Source organism: Loxodonta africana, chromosome 1 (genome assembly GCF_030014295.1).
Source record: "Loxodonta africana isolate mLoxAfr1 chromosome 1, mLoxAfr1.hap2, whole genome shotgun sequence".
In the NCBI taxonomy this organism is placed as follows: Eukaryota; Metazoa; Chordata; class Mammalia; order Proboscidea; family Elephantidae; genus Loxodonta; species Loxodonta africana.
This window is the reverse complement of record NC_087342.1, coordinates 136,161,847-136,186,122: the sequence shown is the minus strand read 5'-3', so window position 1 is coordinate 136,186,122 and position 24,276 is coordinate 136,161,847.

Genomic DNA, 24,276 nt, shown 5'->3' with positions numbered 1-24,276 from the left:
TAATACATCATGACCAAGTGGAATTCATACCAGATATGCAAGGATGGTTCAAAGTTAAAAAATCAATCAGTGTAATCTACCACATAAATAAAACAATAGAAAAGAATCACATGATCATACCAATTGATGCAGAAAAGGCATTAAAAAAAATCCAACACCTATTCCTGATAAAAATTTTCAGCAAAATAGAAATAGAAGGGAAATTCATCAGCATAATTAAGGGTATAATTTGGTATACAAAACCAACAGCCAACATTATTCTCAATGGAGACTGAAAGCATTCCCCTTGAGAATGGAAACCAGACAAGGATGCCCCCTGGTGGCAAAGTGGTTAAGAGTTACAGGTGTTAATCAAAAGGTCAGCAGTTTGAATCCACCAGCTGCTCCATGGATACCCTATGGGGGCAGTTCTACTCTGTCCTATAGGGTCGCTATAAGCCAAAATCAATGGGTTTGGTTTTTCTGGTATTCAGTATTGTACTGGTAGTCATAGCTACAGCAATAAGGCAAGAAAGGGAAATAAAAGGCACCCAAATTAGTAAAGAAAAACTAAAACTATCCCTACTCACAGGTTATATGATCCTATACATAGAAAACCCCAGAGGTTTTACAAGAAAGCTACTGAAACTAATAGAAGGATTAGGCAGAGTGGTAGGGTAAAAGATCAACATAAAAACATTAGTTGGATTTATCTACACTAATTTTTTGTGGGTTAACAAAGAGAACTCCGAAAAAGGGAAAATGATACCATTTATAATAGCACCCCCAAAAGATAAAATACTTAAGAATAAATCTAACCAGTGTTGTAAAAGACTTATACAAAGAAAACTACAAAACACTACTGCAAGAAACCAAAAAAGACCTACCTAAATGGCAAAACATACTATCCTCATGGATAGGAAGATGTAACATGTAAAAATGTCAATACTACTGAAAGCAATCTTTAAATATAAAGCAATCCTGACCCAAATTCTAACAATGTTCTTCAACGAGATGGAAAATCTAATCACCAACTTTATATGGAAAGAGGCCCCAAATAAGCAATGCATTCGTGAAGAAGAACAAAGTAGAGAGCCTCACATCTCCTGATCCCAGAACCTACTACACAGTCACGGTAGTCAAAACAGCCTGGTACTGGTACAACAAGAGACATATAGACCAATGGAACAGAATTGAAAATCCAGAAGTAAAGCCACCCACTTATTGACAGTTGACCTTCAAAAAAGGATCAAAATCCATTAAATTGGGAGGAGATAATCTCTTTAACAAACAGTGTGGCAAAACTGGATATATCTGTCTTCAGAAAAATGAAACAGAATCTGTACCTCACACCATACATAAAAACTAACTCAAGATGGATTAAAGACCTAAATCTAAAACTATAAAGATCATGGAAGAAAAAATAGAGGCAAACCTAGGGACTCTAATTTATGGCATAAATAGACTATCAAAGATAACTAAAAATGCACAAACAGAAGACAATAAACTAGGCAAATGGGAGCTCCTAAAAATTAAATACTTAATGCACATCAAAATACTTCTTCAAAAGTGTAAGAAGAAAACCTATAGACTGGGAAAAAAATTTGGCAATGACATATCTGGAAAAGGACTAATCTCTAGAATTTATAGAAACTTCTAATGCCTCAACAATAAAAAGACAAAAAAAATCCATTAAAAAGTGGGCAAAGGGCATGAATAGATACTTCACCAAGGAAGACATTCAGATGACCAACAAATACATGAAGAGATGCTCATGATCATTGGCCACGACAGAGATGCAAATCAAAACTACAATGAGATACAATCTCACCCCAGCAATAATGGCACTTAACAATAACAACAACAAAAAACAGCAAATAACAAATGCTGGAACTGTCATACAATGTTGGTGGGAATGTAAAATGATACAACCACTCTGGAAAACAGTATGACTCTTTCTTAAAAAACTAGGAATAGAAATATGATCCAGCAATCCCACTGCTACGTATGTACCCTAGAGAAATAAGGGCCATGACAAGAATAGACATATGCACACCCATGTTCACTGCAGCATTATTCACAATAACAAAAAGATGGAAACAACCTAAGTGCCCATCAACGGATGAATGGGTAAACAAACTGTGGTACACACACACAATGGGATACTATGCAACGTTAAAGAATAGTGATGAATCTCTGAAACATCTCACTGCATGGAAGAACCGGGGTCATTATGCTGAATGAAATAAGCCAATCACAAAAGGACACTATTGTAAAAAGTTAAGAAATGATTTACACACAAAAAGAAACATTCTTTGATGGTTACCAAGGATGGGTGGAGAAAGGGGGGAAAATCACTAAGGAAATAGTAGACACATATTAACCTTGGTGAAGGAAATGACAATAAACAATACGGGGGATGTCAGCAAAAAAATGCCCAAGCCAGAGGAAGACATTGAGAGGTAAACAAGAGTAATAGGCAACATTGGTAAATAGAATCACATATACCAGCATGCAACAACAGAAATAAAAAATAGTAATTTATGAGTTCCCCATGTGTCTGTCAGTTTGTGGTACTATGGGGGCTTGTGTGCTGCTGTGATGCTGGAAGCTAAACCACCTGTATTCAAATACCAGCAGGGTCACCCATGGTGGGCAGGTTTCAGCTGAGTTTCCAGACTAAGACATACTAGGAAGAAGGACCCAGCAGTCTACTTCTGAAAAGAACTAGCCAGTGAAAGTCTTATGAATAGCAAAGAAACTTTGATTGATATAGTGCTGGAAGATGAGCCCTTTAGATTGGGAGACATTCAAATTATGACTTCGGAAGAGCTGCCTCCTCAAAGTGGAGTCGACCTTAATGACCTGGATGGAATCAAGCTTCCAGGACCTTCATTTGCTGACGTGGCACGACTTAAAATGAGAAGAAACAGCTGCAAACATTCATTAATAACTGGAACGTGGAATGTAAGAAGTATGAACCTAGAAAAATTAGAAATCATCAAAAATGAAATGGAAGGCATAAACATTGATATCCTAGCCATTAGTGAGCTGAAATGAATTAGTATTGGTCGTTATGAATCAGACAATCATATGGTCTACTATGCTGGGAATGACAACTTGAAGAGGAATAGCATTGCATTCATCTTCAAAGAGAACATTTCAAGGTCTACCCTGAAGTACAATGCTGTCGGTAATAGGACAGTGTCCATATGTCTACAGGGAAGACCAGTTAATACTACTATTATTTGTATTGACACACCAACTACTAAGGTCAAAGATGAAGAAACGGAAGATTTTTACCAACTTCTGCAGTCTGAAATTGAACAAACATGCAATCAGGATGCACTGATAACTACTGGTGGTTGGAATGCAAAAGTTGGACACAAAGAACAGGGATCAGTAGTTGAAAAACACAGAATTGATGCCAAAGATCAAAACCAATGACTTCTTCATTTCAAATACCTTTTTCACCAACGTGAGAGGCGACTATACACATGGACCTCCTGACATGTAACACACAAGAATCAAATGGACTACATCTGTGGAAAGAGAAGATGGAAAAGTTCAATATCATCAGTCAGAACAAGGCCAGGGGCCGACTGCAGATCAGACGATCAATTACTCTTATGCAAGTTCAAGTTGAAACTGAAGAAAATTAGAACAAGTTCCCGCGAGCCAAAGTACCACCTTGAGTATCTCCCACCTGAATTTAGAGACCATCTCAAGAACAGATGTGACATGTTGAACACTAATGACTGAAGACCAGATGAGTTGTGGAATGACATCAAGGGCATCATTCATGAAGAAAGCGAGAGGTCATTAAAAAGACAAGGAAGAAAGAAAAGACCTAATTGGATGTCAGAAGAGACTCTGAAATTTTCTCTTGAACATCGAATAGCTAAAGCAAAAGGAAAAAATGATGAAGTAAAAGAGCTAAACAGAAGATTCTAAAGAGTGGCTCAAAAAGACAAAGTAAAATATTATGATGACATGTACAAAGACTTGGAAATAGAAAACCAAAAGAGAAGAACATGCTCAGCATTTCGCGAGGTGAAAGAACTGAAGGAAAAATACAAGCCTGGAATTGCAATACTGAAGGATTCTACAGAGAAAATATTAAATGATACATGAAGCATCAAAAGAAGATGGAAGGAATACACAGAGTCACTATACCAAAAAGAATTGGTCGGCATTCAATGATTTCAGGAGGTAACATATGATCAGGAACTGATGGTGCTGAAAGAAGAAGTCCAAGCTGCACTGAAGGCATTGGGAAAAACAAGTCTCCGGAAATTGACAGAATACCACTTGAGATGTTTCAACAAATGGGTGCAGCATTGGAAGTACTCACTCATCTATGCCAAGAAATTTAGAAGACAGCTACTTGGCCAACCAACTGGAAGACAGCCATATTTATGCCTATTCCCAAGAAAGGTGATCCAAAGGAATTCAGAAATTATTGAAAAATATCATTAACATCACATACAAGAAGATCATTCAATAGCGGTTGGAGCAGTATATCGACAGGGAACTGCCAGAAATTGAAGCCAGATTTAGAAGAGGATGTGGAATCAGGGATATCATTGCAGCTCCTGGATGAGAACAGAGAATACCATAAAGATGTTTAAAAAAAAAAAAAAAGATGTTTACCTGTGTTTTATTGACTGTGCTAAGGCATTTGACTGCATGGATCATAACAAATTATGGATAATGTTGTGAAGAATGGGAATTCTGGAATACTTAATTGTGCTCATGAGGAACCTCTACCTGGATCAAGAGGCAGTTGTTCAAACAGAATGAGGGGATACTGTATGTTTTAAAGTCAGGAAAGGTGTATGACAGGATTGTATCCTCTCACCATACCTATTCAATCTGTATGCTGAGAAAATAATCCAAAAAGCTGGCCTATATGATGAAGAACGGGACATCAGGATTGGAGGAAGACTCATTAACAACCTGGATTATGCAGATGACACAACCTTGCTTGCTGGAAGCGAAGAGGACTTGAGGCACTTACTGATGAAGATCAAAGACCACAGCTTTCAGTATGGATTACACCTCCACATAAAGGAAGCAAAAATCCTCACAACTGGACCAATAAGCAACATCATGACAAACACAGCAAAGACTGAGGTTGTCAAGGATTTCATTTTACTTGGGTCCACAATCAACACTCATGAAAGCAGCAGTCAAGAAATCAAAAGATGTATTGCATTGGGCACATTGGCTGCAAAAGACCTCTTTGAAGTGCTGAAAAGCAATGATGTCACCTTGAGGACTAAGGTGCACATGACCCAAGCCAAGTGTTTTCAATTGCCTCATATGTGTGCAAAAGCTGAACAATGAATAGGTAAGACCAAAGAAGACCTGACAGCTTTTAATTGTGGCGTTGATGAAGAATATTGGCTATACCATGGACTGCAAAAAAAGAAGGAACAAATCTGTCTTGGAGGAAGTACAACCAGAATGCTCCTTAGAAGCAGGAATGGCAAGACTACATGTCACATACTTTGCACATATTATCGGGAGGGATCAGTCTCTGGAGAAGGACATCATGTTTGGTAAAGTACAGGGTCAGTGAAAAAGAGGAAGAATCTCAACAAGATGGATTGACGTAGTGGCTTCAACAATGGGCTAAAGCATAGCAACAATTGTGAGGATGGTGCAGGATCCAGCAATGTTTCATTCTGTTGTGCTTAAGGTCTCTACGAGTCGGAGCTGACTCGAAGGCACCTAACAGCAACAAAAATTTATGAGTAGATCCATAGGTAGATAGTTAAGCTGAACAGAGATGGGATGGTGTATGTGAGTACATCCACAAACACAGATAAATTTGGCAGTAGACATTTCTACATACATATCCATATGTATTACAAACATGTTCATTGTTATGGATTGGATTTTGTCCCCGCAAAATGTGTATCAACTTGGCTGGGCCATGGTTCCTAGTGTTGTGTGATTGCCCACCATTTTGTCATCTGATGTGATTTTTCTATGTGTTGTAAACCCTGCCTCTATGATATGACTAAGGCAGGATTAGAGGCAGTTATGTTAATGAGGCAAGACTCAATCAAAAAGATTGGGTTGTGTCTTAAGCCAATCTCTTTTAAGATATAAAAGAGAGAAGCAAGCAGAGAGACACGGAGACCTCATACCACCAAGCAACGAAAGCCGGGAGAATACTGTGTCCTTTGGCCCCGGGGGTCCCTGCACAGAGAAGCTCCTAGTCTTGGGGAAGATTGATGACAAAGACCTTCCTCCAGAACTGACAAAGAGAGAAAGGCTTCCCCTGCAGCTGATGCCCTGAATTTGAACTTCTAGCCTACTAGACTGTGAGAGAATAAACTTCTGTTTGTTAAAGCCATCCACTTGTGGTATTTCTGTCATAGCAGCACTGGATAACTAAGAAATTCAGGTATACAACAGAGTATACTGGGGGCACAGTCATGAAAACTTCTTAGCCATAACCAGGCAACCTGAGGAGTTGAATCACTGGACTTGAGGGCTGAGGACTCCTCAGGGGTCAACCAGGACAATTAGCATAACAGTCCATAAGGACAATATTCTGCATCCTACCTTGGTGAGTAGTGACCGGAGTCTTAAAAGTTTGTGAGTGTTCATCTAAGATACAACAATTGGTCTCTTCCCATCCAGAGCAAAGAAGAGTGAAGAAAACCAAAGTCTCAAAGAAACAATTAGTCCAAAGACTAATGGACTACATAAACCACAACCTCCACTAGTCTGAGACTAGAAGAACTAGATGGTGCCCAGCTGCCACTACTGACCACTCTGAACAGGATCATAATATTAGGTCCTGGATAGAGTGGGAGAAAAATGTAGAACAAAATTCAGATTCGTAAATAAGACCTAATGTATAAGTCTGATATAGCCTGGTGGAACCCTTGAGATTATGGCCTATGTTGTTGTTGTTGTTGTTGTTGTCGTTAGGTGTCGTCGAGTCGGTTCCGACTCATAGTGACCATATGCACAACAGAACGAAACACTGCCCGGTCCTGCGCCATCCTTACAATCGTTATGCTTGAGCTTGTTGTTGCAGCCACTGTGTCAATCCACCTCATTGAGGGTCTTCCTCTTTTCTGCTGACCGTGTACTCTGCCAAGCATGATGTCCTTCTCCAGGGACTGATCCCTCCTGACAACATGTCCAAAGTATGTAAGATGCAGTCTCGCCATCCTTGCCTCTAAGGAGCATTCTGGCCGCACTTCTTCCAAGAGAGATTTGTTTGTTCTTTGGCAGTCCGTGGTATATTGAATATTCTTCGCCAACACCACAACTCAAAGGCATCAACTCTTCTTCTGTCTTCTTTATTCATTGTCCAGCTTTCACATGCATATGATGTGATTGAAAATACCATGGCTTGGGTCAGGTGCACCTTAGTCTTCAGGGTGACATCTTTGCTCTTCAACACTTTGAAGAGGTCCTTTGCATCAGATTTGCCCAATGCAATGTGTCTTTTGATTTCTTGACTGCTGCTTCCATGGCTGTTGATTGTGGATCCAAGTAAAATGAAAACCTTGACAACTTCAATCTTTTCTCCATTTATCATGATGTTGCTCATTGGTCCAGTTGTGAAGATTTTTGTTTTCTTTATGTTGAGGTGCAATCCATACTGAAGGCTGTGGTCTTTGATCTTCATTAGTAAGTGCTTCAAGTCTTCTTCACTTTCAGCAATCAAGGTTGTGTCATCTGCATAACGCAGGTTGTTAATGAATCTTCCTCCAATCCTGATGCCCCATTCTTCTTCATATAGTCCAGCTTCTCAGATTGTTTGTTCAGCATACAGATTAAATAGGTGTGGTGAAAGAATACAACCCTGATGCACACCTTTTCTGACTTTAAACTAATCAGTATCCCATTGTTCTGTCCAAACAACTGCCTCTTGATCTATGTAAAGGTTGCTCATGAGCACAATTAAGTGTTCTGGAATTCCCATTCTTCACAGTGTTATCCATAGTTTGTTATGATCCACACAGTCAAATGCCTTTGCATAGTCAACAAAACACAGGTAAACATCCTTCTGGTATTCTCTGCTTTCAGCCAGGATCCATCTGACATCAGTAATGATATCCTCGGCTCCACGTCCTCTTCTGTAACCAGGCTGAATTTCTGGCAGTTCCCTGTCTATATACTGCTGCAGCCGTTATTGAATGATCTTCAGCAAAATTTTGCTTGCCTGTGATATTAATGATATTGTTCTATAATTTCCACATTCAGTTGGATCACCTTTCTTGGGAATAGGCATAAATATGGATCTCTTCCAGTCAGTTGGCCAGGAAGCTGTCTTCGATATTTCTTGGCATAGATGAGTGAGCACCTCCAGTGCTTCATCTGTTTGTTGAAACATCTCAATTGATATTCCATCAGTTCCTGGAGCCTTGTTTTTCGCCAATGCCTTCAGAGCAGCTGGACTTCTTCCTTCAGTACCATTGGTTCCTGATCATATGCCACCTCTTGAAATGGTTGAATATTGACTAATTCTTTTTGGTATAATGACTCTGTGTATTCCTTTCATCAAGAAAAGACCAAGATGGATGTCAGAGGAGACTCTGAAACTTGCTCTTGAGCATCGAGCAGCTAAAGTAAAAGGAAGAATTGATGCAGTAAAAGAACTGAACAGAAGATTTCAAAGGGCCTCTCGAGAAGACAAAGTACAGTATTATAATGACATGTGCAAAGAGCTGGAGATGGAAAACCAAAAGGGAAGAACACACTCGGCTTTTCTCAAGCTGAAAGAACTGAATTAAAATTCAAGCCTGGAATTGCAATAGTGAAGGATTCCATGGGGAAAATATTAAATGATGCAGGAAGCATCAAAAGAAGATGGAAGGAATACACAGAGTCATTAATTATGGCCTATACACACCCTTCAAAATTGGAACTGAACCCACTTCCAGAGATCACATAAAAGCAAAAAATTGACAGGCTTACAAAGTGAAAAATAACAGCTGAGAGGAATGTGCACCTCAGAACAGTCAACTATAAGGCCAAAAGGGTACCATTTGCCCAAAAGCAAAATTAAGAAGGCAATTAGGGTTAGGGAAGATGGGTGAATGGAAACAGGGACCCATGGAGGAAAAGGGGAGCTTACTGGCACATCGAGGGGATTGTAACCCATGTCACAAAAAAAAACTTTATATAAGTTGTTGAGTGGGAGACTAATTTGCTCTTTAAATTTTCACCTAATCGCAATTAAGTGTTATAAAAAAAAAAAAAGATGGTCAGCTACAAGATAAATTTACCTAAAAATTGCCCCAGAACACAAAACTCACTGTTTCACATATCACTCATAAACACAACGAAAAGAGCTCTTATTCAGAGTAATAATGACTATGATAATATCCAAGTTTACCTCTTGGGTAAGAAATATGTTAGGGAATTGAGGAAAACTACAAAACTTTAGTAGAACATTTAGAAGAAAGCTTGAATGACAAGAAATAAAATGTTCTTATTTGAAAACTTGTCAATGATTCTCCCCAAATTGTAAGATGATATAATACTAACAAAATCCCCATAAAATTTTTTATGCAAAAATAACAAAACTATGAAATTCACCTGGAAAACCCAAATTTGCTTCCATTCCTCAAGAATATATTCAGGTCCTACCACTGTTCCTCTGTTGTTGGGGCTTGGGGGTAGGGGGAGGGATGCTATTAAAACAAAGAAATGTCTTACCTGAAGAAGTCCCTAGGTGATGCAAATAGTTTACACTCCACTACTAACCTGAAGATTGGCAGCTGGAACTCCCCCAGTGGAAAGGCCTGACAATCTGCTTCCATAAAGATTACACCCAAGAAAACCCTATGCAGCAGTTCTATTCTGTGACACATGGGGTTGCCATAAATTGGAATTAACTCAGCAGCAACAGGTTTTGGTTTTGTCTTACTTGAGATAGTGGTAGACTCCAGAGACAGCTGATCAAACAGAACTGGAAATTGTGTGATACAACAAAGTTCAACACAAGGAAGGCAAGCAGAGTGGTGGCAGAGTAAACAGAGGGAAATAAATGTCAAATGCCAAGTATTGTGCCAGAAACTCCAAAATTTTAGGAGCTGAGAGTAAAATGTAAGTAGGAAATAGTACATAGAAAAGGTTGTGGAAAACAGTCACAAAGAGATGCTGCTTCTTGTCACTGGGGTGACCAGGATGTAGTGGCTTGGTAAGGATGACTGAAAATAAACAAGGGGTGGGAGAATGAGAAATTTGGGACTGAAAGGAAAGAGGGCAGGCTACCTCCATCATTTGTTAAAACATATTAACAAAGCCAAAATAATATGAAATAAGTACAAGGGATAGACAGTCTAGTACTGATAAATATTCATGTAGAACAAAAGAAACATTACAATTTAGCTTCACCTAAAGATGTCATGGAAACCCTGGTGGCATAGTGGTTAAGTGTTATGGCTGCTAACCAAAGGGTCGACAGTTCTAATCCGCCAGGCGCTCCTTGGAAACTCTATGGGGAAGTTCTACTCTGTTCTATAGAGTCGCTATAGGGTTGCTATGAGTCAGAATCGACTCGATGGCACTGGGTTTGGTTTTGGTTTAAAGGTGCTGAAAGAATGATTACTGCTTTATTACAAAAATATCTTTATATCTCACATTACATAATAAAATGAAATAAATTTCACATAGTGTAAATGATTACGTTTAAAGACAAAACAAAAAGAAATACGAAATTTACTAATCCAACAACTATTTTTAGATTGCCTACTATGTGTTGTTGTTGTTAGGTGCCCTCAAGTTGGTTCAAACTCAAAGTAATCCTACCTATGTACAACAGAAGGAAAAACTGCCTGGTACTGGGCCATCCTCACAATCATTGCTATATTTGAGCCCATTGTTACTATGTGTTGTTGTTGTTAGGTGCCCTCAAGTTGGTTCAAACTCAAAGTAATCCTACCTATGTACAACAGAAGGAAAAACTGCCTGGTACTGGGCCATCCTCACAATCATTGCTATATTTGAGCCCATTGTTACAGATACTGTGTCAATTCATCTCATCAAGGGTCTTCCTTTTTTTCCTTGACCCTCTACTTTACGAAGCATGATGTCCTTCTCCAGGGACTGGCCCCACCTGATAACATGTCCTAAATATGTGAGACCAAGTCTTGGCATCCTCGCTTCCAATGAGCACTCTGGCTGTATTTTTTCCAAGACAGACTTGTTCTTTCTTCTGGCAGTCCACGGTATATTCAATATTCTTTGCCAAGACCATAATTTAAAATCAACAGTTTTCTTTGATCTTACTTATTCATTGCACAGCTTTTGCATGCTTATGGTTGTTATTGTTGTAGGATGCCATTGAGTCAGTTCCAAATCATAGTGACCCAGTGTACAACAAAATGAAACTCTGCCCAATCCTGCACCATCCTCAAAATCGCTACTGTGTTTGAACCCATGTTGCAGTCACCATGTCAATCCATCTCATTGAGGGTCTTCCTCTTTTTTTGCTGATGCTCTACTTTACCAAGCATGATGTCCGTTTCTAGGGACCAGTCGCCCCTGATGTCATGTCCAAAGTATGTGAGATGAAATCTCTCCATCTTTGCTTCTAAGAAGAATTCTGGCTGTACTTCTTCAAAGACAGACGTGTTCATTCTCCTGGGCAGTCCATGGTATATTCAATATTCTTCACCAGCACCATAATTCAAAGGCACCGATTCTTCTTCGGTTTTCTTTATTTATTGTCCAGCTCTCACATGCATATCAGGATATTGAAAATGCCATGGCTTAGGTCAGGCACAACTTAGTTCTTAAAGTGAAATACTTGATTTTTAACATTTTAAAGAGGTCTTTTGCAGCAGATTTGCCCAATGCAATGTGTCTTTTGATTTTTTGACTACTGCTTCCATGAGTGTTGATTGTGGATCCAAGTAAAATGAAATCCTTGACAACTTCAATCTTTTCTCCATTTATCATGATGTTGCTTATTGGCACAGTTGTGAAAATTTTTTGTTTTCTTTATGTTGAAGCATAATCCATACCAAAGACTGTCGTCCTTGATCTTCATCAGTAAGTGCTTCAAGTCTTCTTCACTTTCAGCAAGTAAGGTTGTATCATCTGCATGTCAAAGGTTGTTAATAAGTCTTCTGCCAATCACATTCTTCTTTATGTAGTCCATCTTCTCGAATTATTTGCTCAGTATACAAATTGAATAAGTACGGTGAAAGGATACAACCTTGACTGACACCTTGTCTGACTTTAAGACATGCAGTATCCCCTTGTTCTGTGTGAACGACTGCCTCTTGGTCTCTGTACAGATTCTGCAAGAGCACAATTAAGTGTTCTGGAATTTCCATTCCTTGCAATGTTATTCATAATTTGTTATGATCCACAGAGATCTGAATCATAGCCACCTGATATACAACTGAACAAAACACTGCCTATGCAGTCAATAAAACACAGGTAAGCATCTTTCTGGTATTCTCTGCTTTCAACCAAGATACATCTGACATCGGCAACGATATACCTTGTTCCACATCCTCTTCTAAATCCTGCTTCAATTTATAGGAGTTCTGTGGCTATGTACCGCTGGAACTGTTTTTGAAAGATCTTCAGCAAAATTTTACTTGTGTGTGATATTAATGATGTTGTTCAATAATTTCCATATTTGTTTGTATCCTCTTTCTTTAGAATGGGCACGAATATGAATCTCTTCCAGTTGGTTGACCAGGTAGCTGTCCTCCAAATTTCTTGGCATAGATGAGTGAGCACTTCCCAGTGCTGCATCATTTTGTGGAAACATCTCAATTGCTATTTTGTCAATTCCTAGAACCTTGTTTTTCACCAAAGCCTGTAAGTGTAGCTTGGATGTCTTTCAGTACCATTGATCATGAAGTGTTTGAACATCAATAAATCCTTTTTGGTACAGTGACTCTGTGCATTTCTTCCATCTTCTTTAGATGCTTCCTGGGTCATTCAATATATTCCCCATAGAATCCTTCAAAATTGCAACTTGAAGTTTGAATTTTTTCTTCAATTCTTTTAGCTTGAGAAATGCCGAGTGTGTTCTTCCCTTTTGGTTTTCTAACTCCAGGTCATTGCACATGTCACTATAATACTTTGTCTTCTCAAGCCACCCTTTGGAATCTTCTGTTCAGCTCTTGTACTTCATCATTTCTTCCATTCCCTTAAACTACTTGACGTTCAGGAGCAAGTTTCAGAGTCTCTTATGACATCCATTTTGTTTTTTTTCTCCCTTTCTTGTCTTTTAAATAATCTTTTGCTTTCTTCAGGTATGATGTCCTTGATATCATCCCATAATTGGTATGATCTTTAGTCATTAGTTTTCAGTGAGTCAAGTCTATTCTTGAGATGGTCTCCAAATTCAACAGAGATATACTCAATGTCATATTTTGGTACTCACAGACTTGTTTAAATTTTTTCAGCTTTACCTAAAACTTGCATATGAGTAACTGATGGTCTATTCCACAGTTGTTTCTGGCCTTGTTCTGACTGATGATATTGAACATTTCCATCATCTCTTTACATAGATGTCAGTGAAACAAAGTGTTTTTGTTTTGCTCCTGCATTCAACTTTTCCAGGTTTTTCCCTTGGTTATTATATATATATATATATGTATACCCCCCCAAAAAACCCAGTGCCGTCAAGTTGATTCCGACTCATAGCGACCCTACAGAACAGGGTAGAACTGCCCCATGGAGTTTCCAAGGAGCGCCTGGTGGATTCGAATATATATGTGTGTATGTATAAATGTGTGTATATGTACTCATACTTATTCAATCTGTATGATGAGCAAATAATCTGAGAAGCTGGACTATATGAAGAAGAACGTGGCATCAGAATTGGAGGAAGACTCATTAACAACCTGCAATATGTGGATGACACAACCTTACTTGCTGAAAGTGAGGAGGAGTTGAAGCACTTACCGATGAATATCAAAGACTACAGCTTTCAGTATGGAATACACTTTAACATCAAGTGAACAAAAATTCTCACAACTGGACCATTAAGCATAATAATAATAATAATAACATCATGATAAACAGAGAAAAGATTGAAGTTGTCAAGAATTTCATTTTACTTGGATCCACAATCAACACCCATGGATGCACCAGTCAAGGAATCAAAGGATGCAACACATTGGGCAAATCTGTTGCAAAGGACCTCTTTAAAGTGTTAAAAAGCAGAGATGTGACCTTGAAGGCTCAGGTGCATCTGACCCACGCTGTGATGTTTTCAACTGCCTCATCTGCATGTGAAAGCTGTTCAATGAATAGGGAGGACTGAAGAGGAATTTATGCCTTTGAAGCATGATGTTGGTGAGGAATATTGAATATACCATGGACTGCCAAAAGAAGAAACAAATCTGTCTCGGAGGAAGCACAGCCAGAATCCTCCTTAGAAGTGAGGATGGCAAGACTTGATCTCATATACTTTGGACACATTATCAGGAGAGACCAGTCCCTGGAGAAGGACATCACACTTGGTAAAGTAGAGGGTCAGCAAAAAAGAAGACTCTCATGAGATGGATTAACACATTGGCTGCAACAGTGGGATCAAGCATATCAGTGATTGGGAGGATGCTGCAGGATAAGGCAGGATTTTGATCTGTTGTACATAGGGTCTCTATGAATTGGAACCAACTCAATGGTAACTAACAACAATAACAACATCAACCACACATCTGTCAGTTTGTGGTACTGTGGTGGCTTGCTTTTTGCTGTGGTGCTGGATGTTATGCACCCATTATTTCAAATACTAGCAGGACCACACATGGTGGACAGGTTTCAACAGAACCTCCAGACTAAGACAGGCTAGGAAGAAGGACCTGAAGTCTACTTACAAAAAAAAAAAAAAAAAAAAATGGCCAGTGAAAACCTTATACATAGCAGCAGAATGTTGTCTGATGTAGTACTGGAAGTTGAGCAGCTCAGGTTGGAAGGTACTGAAAATACAACTGGGGAACAGCCATTTCCTCAAAGTAGAGTTGACCTTAATAATGTGGGTGGAGTAAAGCTTTTGGACATTCATTTTTGGATGTAGCAGGACTCAAAAAGAGAAGAAACAGTTGCAAACATCCTTTAATAATTGGAAGGTGGAATGTACAAAGTATGAATTTAGGAATAATAGAAGTCATCAAAAATGAGATGGAATGCATAAAGATCGATATCCTAGACATTATTGTTGTCGTCACTACCGTTGAGTTGGTTCCACCTTTAAACCATGCAGTAGACCCTTGCTCTGTTTGAACGACTGACAGTTGATCTGTGTACAGGTTTCTCATGAACAAAATTAAGTGTTCTGGAATTTCCATTCTTTGAAATATTATCCATAATTTGTTACAATCCACACAGTCAAATACCTTTGCAGAGTCAATAAAACATGGGTAAACATCCTAGGCATTAGTGAGCTGAAATGGACTGGTATTGGCCAACCAGAATCAGACAAATCATATGGTCTACTATGCGGGGAATGACAAATTGCAGGGGAGTGGCCTCACATTCATCTTCAAAAAGAACCTTTCAAGATCTGCCCTTAAGTACAACGCTGTCAGTGACAGGATAATATTCATATGCTTACAAGGAAGACCAGTTAATACTACCATTATTCAAATTTACACACCAACCATTAATGTCAAAGATGAGGAAACTGAAGATTTTTACAAACTTCTGCAGCCTGAAATTGATCAAACATGCGATCCAGGTGCATTGATAATTACTGGTAGTTGGAAAGTGAAAGTTGGAAACAAAGAAGAAGGACCTATAGTTGAAAAATATGGCCTTGGTAATAGAGACTATGCTGGAAATCATGACTGAATTTTGCAAGACCAACAACTTTCTTTCTTTTTCTTTCCTTCTTTTCTTTCTTTCTTTTTCTTTCTCTCTGTCTGTCTTTCTGTCTTCCTTCCTTTCCTTCCTTCCTTCCTCCCTCCCTCCTCCCTCCCTGCCTTCCCTCCCTCCCTCCCTCCCTCCCTCCCTCCCTCCCTCCCTCCCTCCCTCCCTCCCTCCCTTCCTTCCTTCCTTCCTTCCTTCCTTCCTTCCTTCCTTCCTTCCTTCCTTCCTTCCTTCCTTTCCTTTCTATTTATTTATTTAACTGAGCTTTAGATGAAGATTTACAGAGAAAATTACTTTCTTCTTAAACAATTAATGCACATATTGTTTGGGGACATTGTTTGCCAGCTCCACAATGTGTCAACATTCTCCCCTTCTCTATCTTAGGCTTCCCATTTCCATTTATTCAGTTTTCCTGTTCCTTCCTGCCTTCTTGTCTTTTCTCCTGGGATGGAGTGCCCTTTTAGTCCCATATATGTAGTGGAGCTACACGTATTAGCTTGTTTTATGGGCCTGTCTAATCTTTGGCTGAAGGGTGAACCTCAAGAGTGACTTCAGTGCTGAGTTAAAAGTGTGTTCAGTGGCCATACTCTCACGGTTTCTCCAGTCTTTCAGAGCAGTAAGTCTGGTCTTTTCATATGAGTTAAAATTTTGTTCTACATTTTTCTCCAGCTCTGTCTGGGACCCTCTATTGTGATCCCTGTCGGAGTTGTTGTTGGTGGTAGCCTGGCACCATCCAGTTGTGCTGGACTCAGTCTCATGGAGGCTGTGATAGTTGTGGTCCAGTAGTCCTTTGGACTAATCTCTCTCTTGTGTATTTGGTTTTCTTCATTCTCCCTTGCTCCAGATGGAGTAGAACCAGTGGAATATCTTAGATGGTCTCTCACAAGCTTTTAAGACCCCAGATGCTACTCGCCTAAGTAAGATGTAGAACATTTTCTTTATAGACTATGTTATACCAATTGAGCTATATGTCCCCTGTGACCATGGTCCCCTGCCCTCAGCCCAGTAATTAGGTCCCTCAGAGAGTTAGATGTGTCTATGAAGCTTCCATGATCTTACCTTGGTCAAGTTGCGGCTGATCTCGGAATTGTGTACTGTCTTACCCTTCACCAAAGTTGCCACTTACCTATGGCCTAAAAAAAAAAAAAAATCGCCATCACGTCGATTCTGACTCACAGTAAAACTTATAAACTCTTGTCTATTTAGTGTCCTACCATATTGACCCTTCCCCTCCCTCATAACCATTGATCGTTTCTTTCTGTGTGTAAACCTTTTCACGAGTTTTTATAATAGTGGTCTCATACAGTATTTGTTCTTTTGGATTGACTTATTTCACCCAGCATAATGCCGTCCAGGTTCATCCATGTTGTAAGATGCTTTGCAGATTCATCATTGTTCTTCACGGTTGCATATCCATTGTATGTATGTACCTTAGTTTGTTTTTGCATTCATCTGTTGATGGGCAGTTAGGTTGTTTCCATGTTTATGAACTGACTCAAGGGCACCTAACAACAACAATCATCACAACCATCTCTCACCTTTGTTGTTGTTGTTGTTGTTAGATGCCCTCGAGTTGGTTCCAACTCATAGTGACCCTATATGCAACGGAATGAAAAGTTGCCCAGTCCCGAGCCATCCTCACAATCATGGCTACATTTGAACCCATTGTTGCAGCCACTTTGTCTATTCATCTTAAGGGTCTTCCTCTTTTTTGATGACCACTGATGGTAGTATTCAGATAATGGATGCATTTTAAAGGATAAGCGAAGAAATTTGGAGGGCAGACATAATAAGAATTTTGAGAGAAAGAGAAAGCCTAAGATGATTCCAAGTTTTGGCTGGAACAACTGGAAAGATGGAGATGTCGTTTACTGAGATGGGAAATCTGTGGGAGGACCACTTGGAGATAAGATTATCAGTTCACTTTCGGACATGTTGGTTGAAATTCTGATTAGACGTTCAAGTAGAGATTTCAAGTGGGCGATTATAGTCTAGGATTTGGGTAAGAGGTTGTGGTTAGAGATATTATTAGAGTTTTCAGAATGTAGGTGACGTTCAAAGTTGTAAAACTGAATGTGAGTGTAATGAAAGATGGGAAGAGAACCAAGGAGTAAGTTTTGGGACAAATATTGAGAAAATGAGAAGAATCCTGCAAACAAGACTGAAAAGGAGCAGCCAGTGAAGTAATATGGAGATCAAAAGAGTATAGGGCCTTAAAAGTCAAGAAGGAGAAAAAAAATCTTTCAAGGAGGATGGTGTGATCAGCCAAGCCTAATGTCCCAGGATAGGTCAAGTTTCAAGCGAGATGAGAACAGAGACTTGACCTTTGCATTTTGCCGCACGGAGAAGATGGTGACCCTAGTGAAGTGGTGTATTGGTTGAATGATTAGAATAAAAGTTGATTAGAGTGGTTCAAGAGAGAATAGATTAAGAGCAACAAAAGACAGTGTATATAGATAATTTTTTGAGAAACCTTGCTGTAAAAGGGAGCACAGAAATGAAAAGTATCTGGAGGGAAGTGCAGGAGAGAGATTTTTTTTTTTTTTCTCTTTGTAAGATGAAAGAAATTACAAAGTATTTATTTACCAATGGGAATTACATACTGGAGAGGAGAAAATGGATGATGCAGGGAAAAGAAGAAAATTTGCTGCAACAATGACCTTGAGTAGAAAAGAGTGGATAGATTGCAGTGTTCAAATAGAGGGGTTGACCTTGTTTATATGTGGGGCAGTTCATCAATAGTAATAAGAGGGAGGGAGGGTAGATATGAAGACACATATACAGGTAAGGTGGTAGATGTATTGGTAAGAGCATCATGGCATATATATATATATATAGTTGTTGTTGTGGTAGATGGTTTCCAAATCTGGCCAGTAGCAATTACTTTCACCCTTGTATTCACATGCAGTGCCTGTAACCATAGTTAGACTCTATTTTCCTCCCCTTTAATCCACCTGGCCTGTGTCTTACTTTGACTGACGGAATACAGTAGGATTGGTGTTCTGGAATTTTCAAGCACAGTGCTTAAGATAGACAGCTTTTGCTTTTTCCTTGTTTAAGCACAGCTGCCATGCTCTAAGGAAGTACAAGGTACTGAATGATTAGAAGGCACATGTCAGAACTGCGGAGGATGAGAGGCCATTTTGGAGAATACAGCCCAACAGCTCTCCCAGCTGAATGACCCCAACTTCTACACCGTTTGCTCCAATTCTTGACCCAGCAATTGTGAGAAATAATAAATTATTCTTTTTTGTATGTTTGTTTTAAGCAACTACATTTGGAAAAATTCTTTGGGGCAAAAATAAAAACCCATTACCATCTAGTAGGCTCCGAGTCACAGTGACCCTATGGGACATAGTAGAACTGTCTGATAGGGTTCCCAAGGCTCTAATCTTTACAGAAGCAGACTGTCACATCTTTCATCTGTGGAGAGGGAGAAATAGATCATCAAAATATCAGTGAAATTAAAAACAACATTATCACTTGAAAGCAGGGATGAAGGTGTTAGGAGTTTGAAGTGAGGGGAAAAAATAGGAAATAGAGAGTAGGAGTATGTATATAGTGTGATTACAGGGAAGCGTAAAGGTGAATTTAAAGAGAAAACAACGCATCTCTTAGTTTTTCTCCAGCCACGTTCCACTGCACTATTGCACTATTGCTTGGGAGAGTTGGGTTTCAGCCCAGTGAGATTTTTTGACAGGCGAGTACAGAGAAGTGAATGAAAGCATGTTAATGGTATGCAAGGCAGGTATTATAATGAATGACCATGAAATTCAACCTGATGGGCAAATAAATCTTACATTTTCAAACTACTTCTCTGCTGATTTTAAAAGAAACAACACAACATCAACCTCCATAGAACTCTACTGTGACTTTTTACCTGTAGTTCTTTGGCTCCTGTCACAGCATTCCCCATCTTTGTAAGGAAGCTGAACATAAAGCATGTCTATTCTGTATTATTTGAGGAATGCATTTGCAATCGGTTTTACAAATTGGGTTGGATTATTAACCGTTAGAAAAGAAGCCCAGTGCGTAATTTTTTTAAATCCTTGTTAGAGCACATCATAGTGCTATTTACACAAGATAATCAAAAAAGTATTTAAATGAATAACTGAATGGATAAGTCTTTTAGTTTTCTTCAGGGTTTGTAAATAATTGTTCAGCTGGAGGGAAAAATTCAAATATGAACTACCCCAGTTGTAAGGAACCCTGGTGGCACACTGGCTAAGTGTTGTGCTGTCAGTGGTTCGAACCAACGAGCAGCTCCACTGGAGAAAGATGTGGCAGTCTGCTTCCACAATGATCACAGCTCTGGAAACCCTATGGGGCAGATCTACTCTGTCCTGTAGGGTAGCTATGAGTCAGAATAGACTCCACGACAGTGGGATAATGGGTTACCCCAGTTGTGTATGCAGGCTAATCTGGGTGCTTGGCCTATAGTTGACACTCAATATAGATTTGTTGAGTGAATGAATGAATGTTCTTTCTGATATAGTTCACATTCCCATGAAGGGAAGAAAAAATAATCCCGGCTAAAATCCGTTTCCTAATCTTTTTTTTTTTTTTTTTTATGTACATTTGTAAAACTTCCAGTCTACAGGGGTTTTCTGAAACAGATTAATAGTCTGTCATTTAAGCTTCTCGCCAGATCCCATCACCTTGAGATCAGAAGACTGGGTAAGAGCTGCACATTTGAATTCACACAACATATTCACTACAATTATTTGCACTTTATTACTATAAGTTTAGGAGCTTGGATGAACCATTGACTGTGTATTAGATTAGCTACTGTAAATCATATAACCTCTTTCAAAATGTTTTATGTTGTGTAGTAGTAAAAACTGGTCCTTTTTGTAGTGTTAAGGCGTGTTGACTTAAAGAGAACATTTTTTTGTGTGCGTGAATGGATACAGACTTTTCCATTTCATTCCAGAAAATGAGTAAAGGTCTACTAATGCTCCCCCACTTAGGAAGATTCCAGTTTTATGACCCAGCCAAGAGGGCAATTAAGATTCCAGAGATAAAAAGCAGCCTCTTAAAGCGTTGGTGGGTTTAATCTCAGGGAACAGACAGCAATGCGATTCCACAGTTCTGACACGGTGCTTTATTGTCTATCAATACTTACTTTCTTCAGAGAGTTGCCACTATAAGACTTTTAAGTTAGTTTCCAAGAAGAGGGTATTGTTGTTGTTGTTGTTGTTAGGTGCCGTCAAGTCAATTCTGAATCATAGCAACCCCACGTGACAGAGTAGAACTGCCCCATAGGGTTTCCTAGGCTGTAATCTTTATGGGAGCAGATCACCAGGCCTTTTCTCCCACAAAGCAGCTGGTGGGTTAGAACCTCCAATCTTTCAGTTAGCAGCCAAGGTGCTCAACCAGTGTGCCACCAGGGCTCCTTGAAGAGGATATTACTTATATACAGTACCAAGGTAAGGAGAGAATTCATTGTATAGCTGCTAACATATGAAATATGACTTAGTCCAGTGGTTTTCAAACCTGTTCTTATGAATTACCACCAAAGCTGTTTTAAAGTAAAGATTCCTGGACTCTCACCCATGAGGTTCTAATTCAGGAGGATTGGGGCAGGGATCAGGTGGATTTATTTGTAACAAGCTCCTCAGATGATTGTTCTGTAGCCAGTCTGGCACCGGCTCACTGACAGGCCTTTAAAAATCACTGATTTATTCAACTTAAATATATGGTAGGTTCCTGCTTGTATGACTCTATAAAGGGTGACAAGGTAGTAAAATATGTTCTTTTCTCTGCCCCGAAGCAGATGCATTTATGACTGTTGCTGTCACATAAAACAATTCATGCTTTGAATCCAGCATTCACTTCACAAATATGTATGGCCACCCTTGCAGCCAGAGGATTTATGTTCATCTCAAATGAGATGAATTTCTCAATGATTCAAGGGTTTTACTCAGAAATAGTTCTAAATCAAACGTAGCCTGGTTGTGTAGCCTTTTTTGGTTGACATTCTCTACAGTATGTGTTGCTTCTTCGACACTTAACAAATCAATGATTCTCCATCAAGGGGCCACATCCTGTGGTATTTTAAGGCTGTGGTTGTTGAAAGGGCACAAATATAGCTTAGAAGACCATATTCAATGTTATTTAACTTTTTATTTTGAAAAACTGTTGTTTTCACAGTATAACCCACAGAAAGAAAATTTCAACAATATCTAGTGTAGTGGGGACCCACGGAAGATAATGGATTCCTTTAGGAATCACCTGTCAGAATGATGTATCAAAATTGGTGGTGGAAGAGGGGTTTGCAGAAGCATTCGTATTTTATATGTATCAAAATAAAAAACCAAACCAGTTGCCATCAAGTCTACTCTGACTTATGGTGACCCCATGTGTGTCAGAGCAGAGCCATGTTCCATGGGGTTTTCAATGGCTGTGTTTTCATAAGTAGATCACCAGGCCTTTCTTCAGAGGTGCCTCTGGGTAGATTCAAACCTCCAAACTTTTGGTTAGCAGTAGAGCATATTAAATATTTGCAACACTTAGGGACTACATATTTATCAAAGGTCCACATTAAAAAACATTGAGCAACATTGATTACATGATATCATTGCTCAGTGTGTTATATTTTAAGTCACCACAGCTTTAGCATCTTTCAACAGTTGCTGTGTATGACACTCTGCTCTCCTTCCTACCACCATTTCCCAATTTCCTAAAGTCTTTTCATTTATTGCTACTTCCGCTCAGATCCTAACAATACAATTTTCTGCCCATAGTCCGATATCCTCAAAATGATTAAGACACTGTAGACCAGGAGGAATTGGCACTTGAGTTCTGCATATTGACTTTCAAACTAATGAGATAATTGTACACTCTGCATTCCTTACTCCCAGAATAGTCACAGATTGTGTGTTGAAGTCATTTACCCTGAAGCTTAATCCATAAATTTGTAGTAAAATTGAAATAAAGATCCAGTGAATTATGTGCTATGTCAAACACCTACTACATTTGGCATTTGGAAAATGTTAAACCACTGTAAAATAACAGAATTTTACTTGCCAAGCATTTCATTACAATGATCATTTGTTATAAAACCTCTCAAATCTGATCAAGGAAATTAAATGTGGAGAAGGAAACACACTGACACACGCAGACACACACACACACATTTCATACATATTTGGATTCTAGCCACCATAATGTCCCTCCCCTTTTCTTTTACATTTCAGCAGCAAGTATGGGAGATACTGAATTTGGGTGAGAAAAGCGTATGGCAAATTTCCAAGTCTAAATGTTCCCTTTCATATGTACTGGCTTATAATGATTTCTAAGACCTGTTATACAGAGAACAAAACTAAAGCAGAGAAACCATAAGACTCCATGACTGGTTCTCTTCCCAAGTTTTGAATTAGATCCAACAGACAAGGCCAGATATGACTTAATAAAAGAGCTCACGGAAAGGGGGCAATGGGAAGATCTGGTCAGCTATTGTTGCTAGCACTCCAATAGTGGCCATTGCCTCTATAAAGGGTTAAGGATAGCCCCAGTACATCATTTTCTTCTTATTTGATTTCATATCTATTAGAACCAAGTCAAATACCTTCAATAACCAAAAAGAGGATCTCAATTTTTTTGTGTGTGAAAATGGAAATAGTGACACTTATGGAAATGATGTTTTGATCTGTAAACTTCCATAATGATTTGACATATTAGAATTTCTTTAACATCTACTTTGATTTTAATTCTGGTAGATTTCTTTAGGCTTTTGTTATCTTATGCCTTCAAATGATAACTCTATCTGTAAAATGCCCAGGTAATGGTGAACCTGAATTGCAAAAATAGAGATACATAAATCCAACAAGCTATTGCAATAGTAGGCAACCATATGGTATTTAGGGTTTAGCTAAATGAGAGATGAAGGAGTGAATGCCGTTTCCATTGGATTTTGCACTCCAGTTTCATAAAAGTCCTAAGTACAGTAACAGATTCCTGTGAGTCAGAATCAGCTGGATGGCAATGGGTTGGGTTGGCTTATATATAAGAGCTCAGATTAGACAAGCTTCAAAGGCTGATTCAAAATATCTTATTTTGGAGGCAGAGCCAACGTGGTGCTATAGACAGGAGCACCTTGCCATCCCACTGCAGCAAAGACCCGAAAAACTAAGTAAAACGGATACAAAAGTCAATTCTGGAACCCTAAGCATCAAACAAAGGAACTAGATCAAGCACTGAATGGAAGAAGAAACTGACAGAAAACAGAGAACAGGAGAGCTACAGAGTGGAGGTCCTCTGCCAGGTGATGCAGCATGGATTCACCACCTTAGAACGCAGCCACCAAAAACCCTGGACAAGGATTCTGGGAAGGCAGCTTCACGGAGCTCCCAAAAGATGATAGAGCATCTAGCAATCAGACATACATGCTTTCCCACCCCCCACCCTTCTACCCTGTACTCTGCCTTAGCTGTTTTCCAAGGGACTGTGGTTGCTCTGCTGAGGGACACTGGC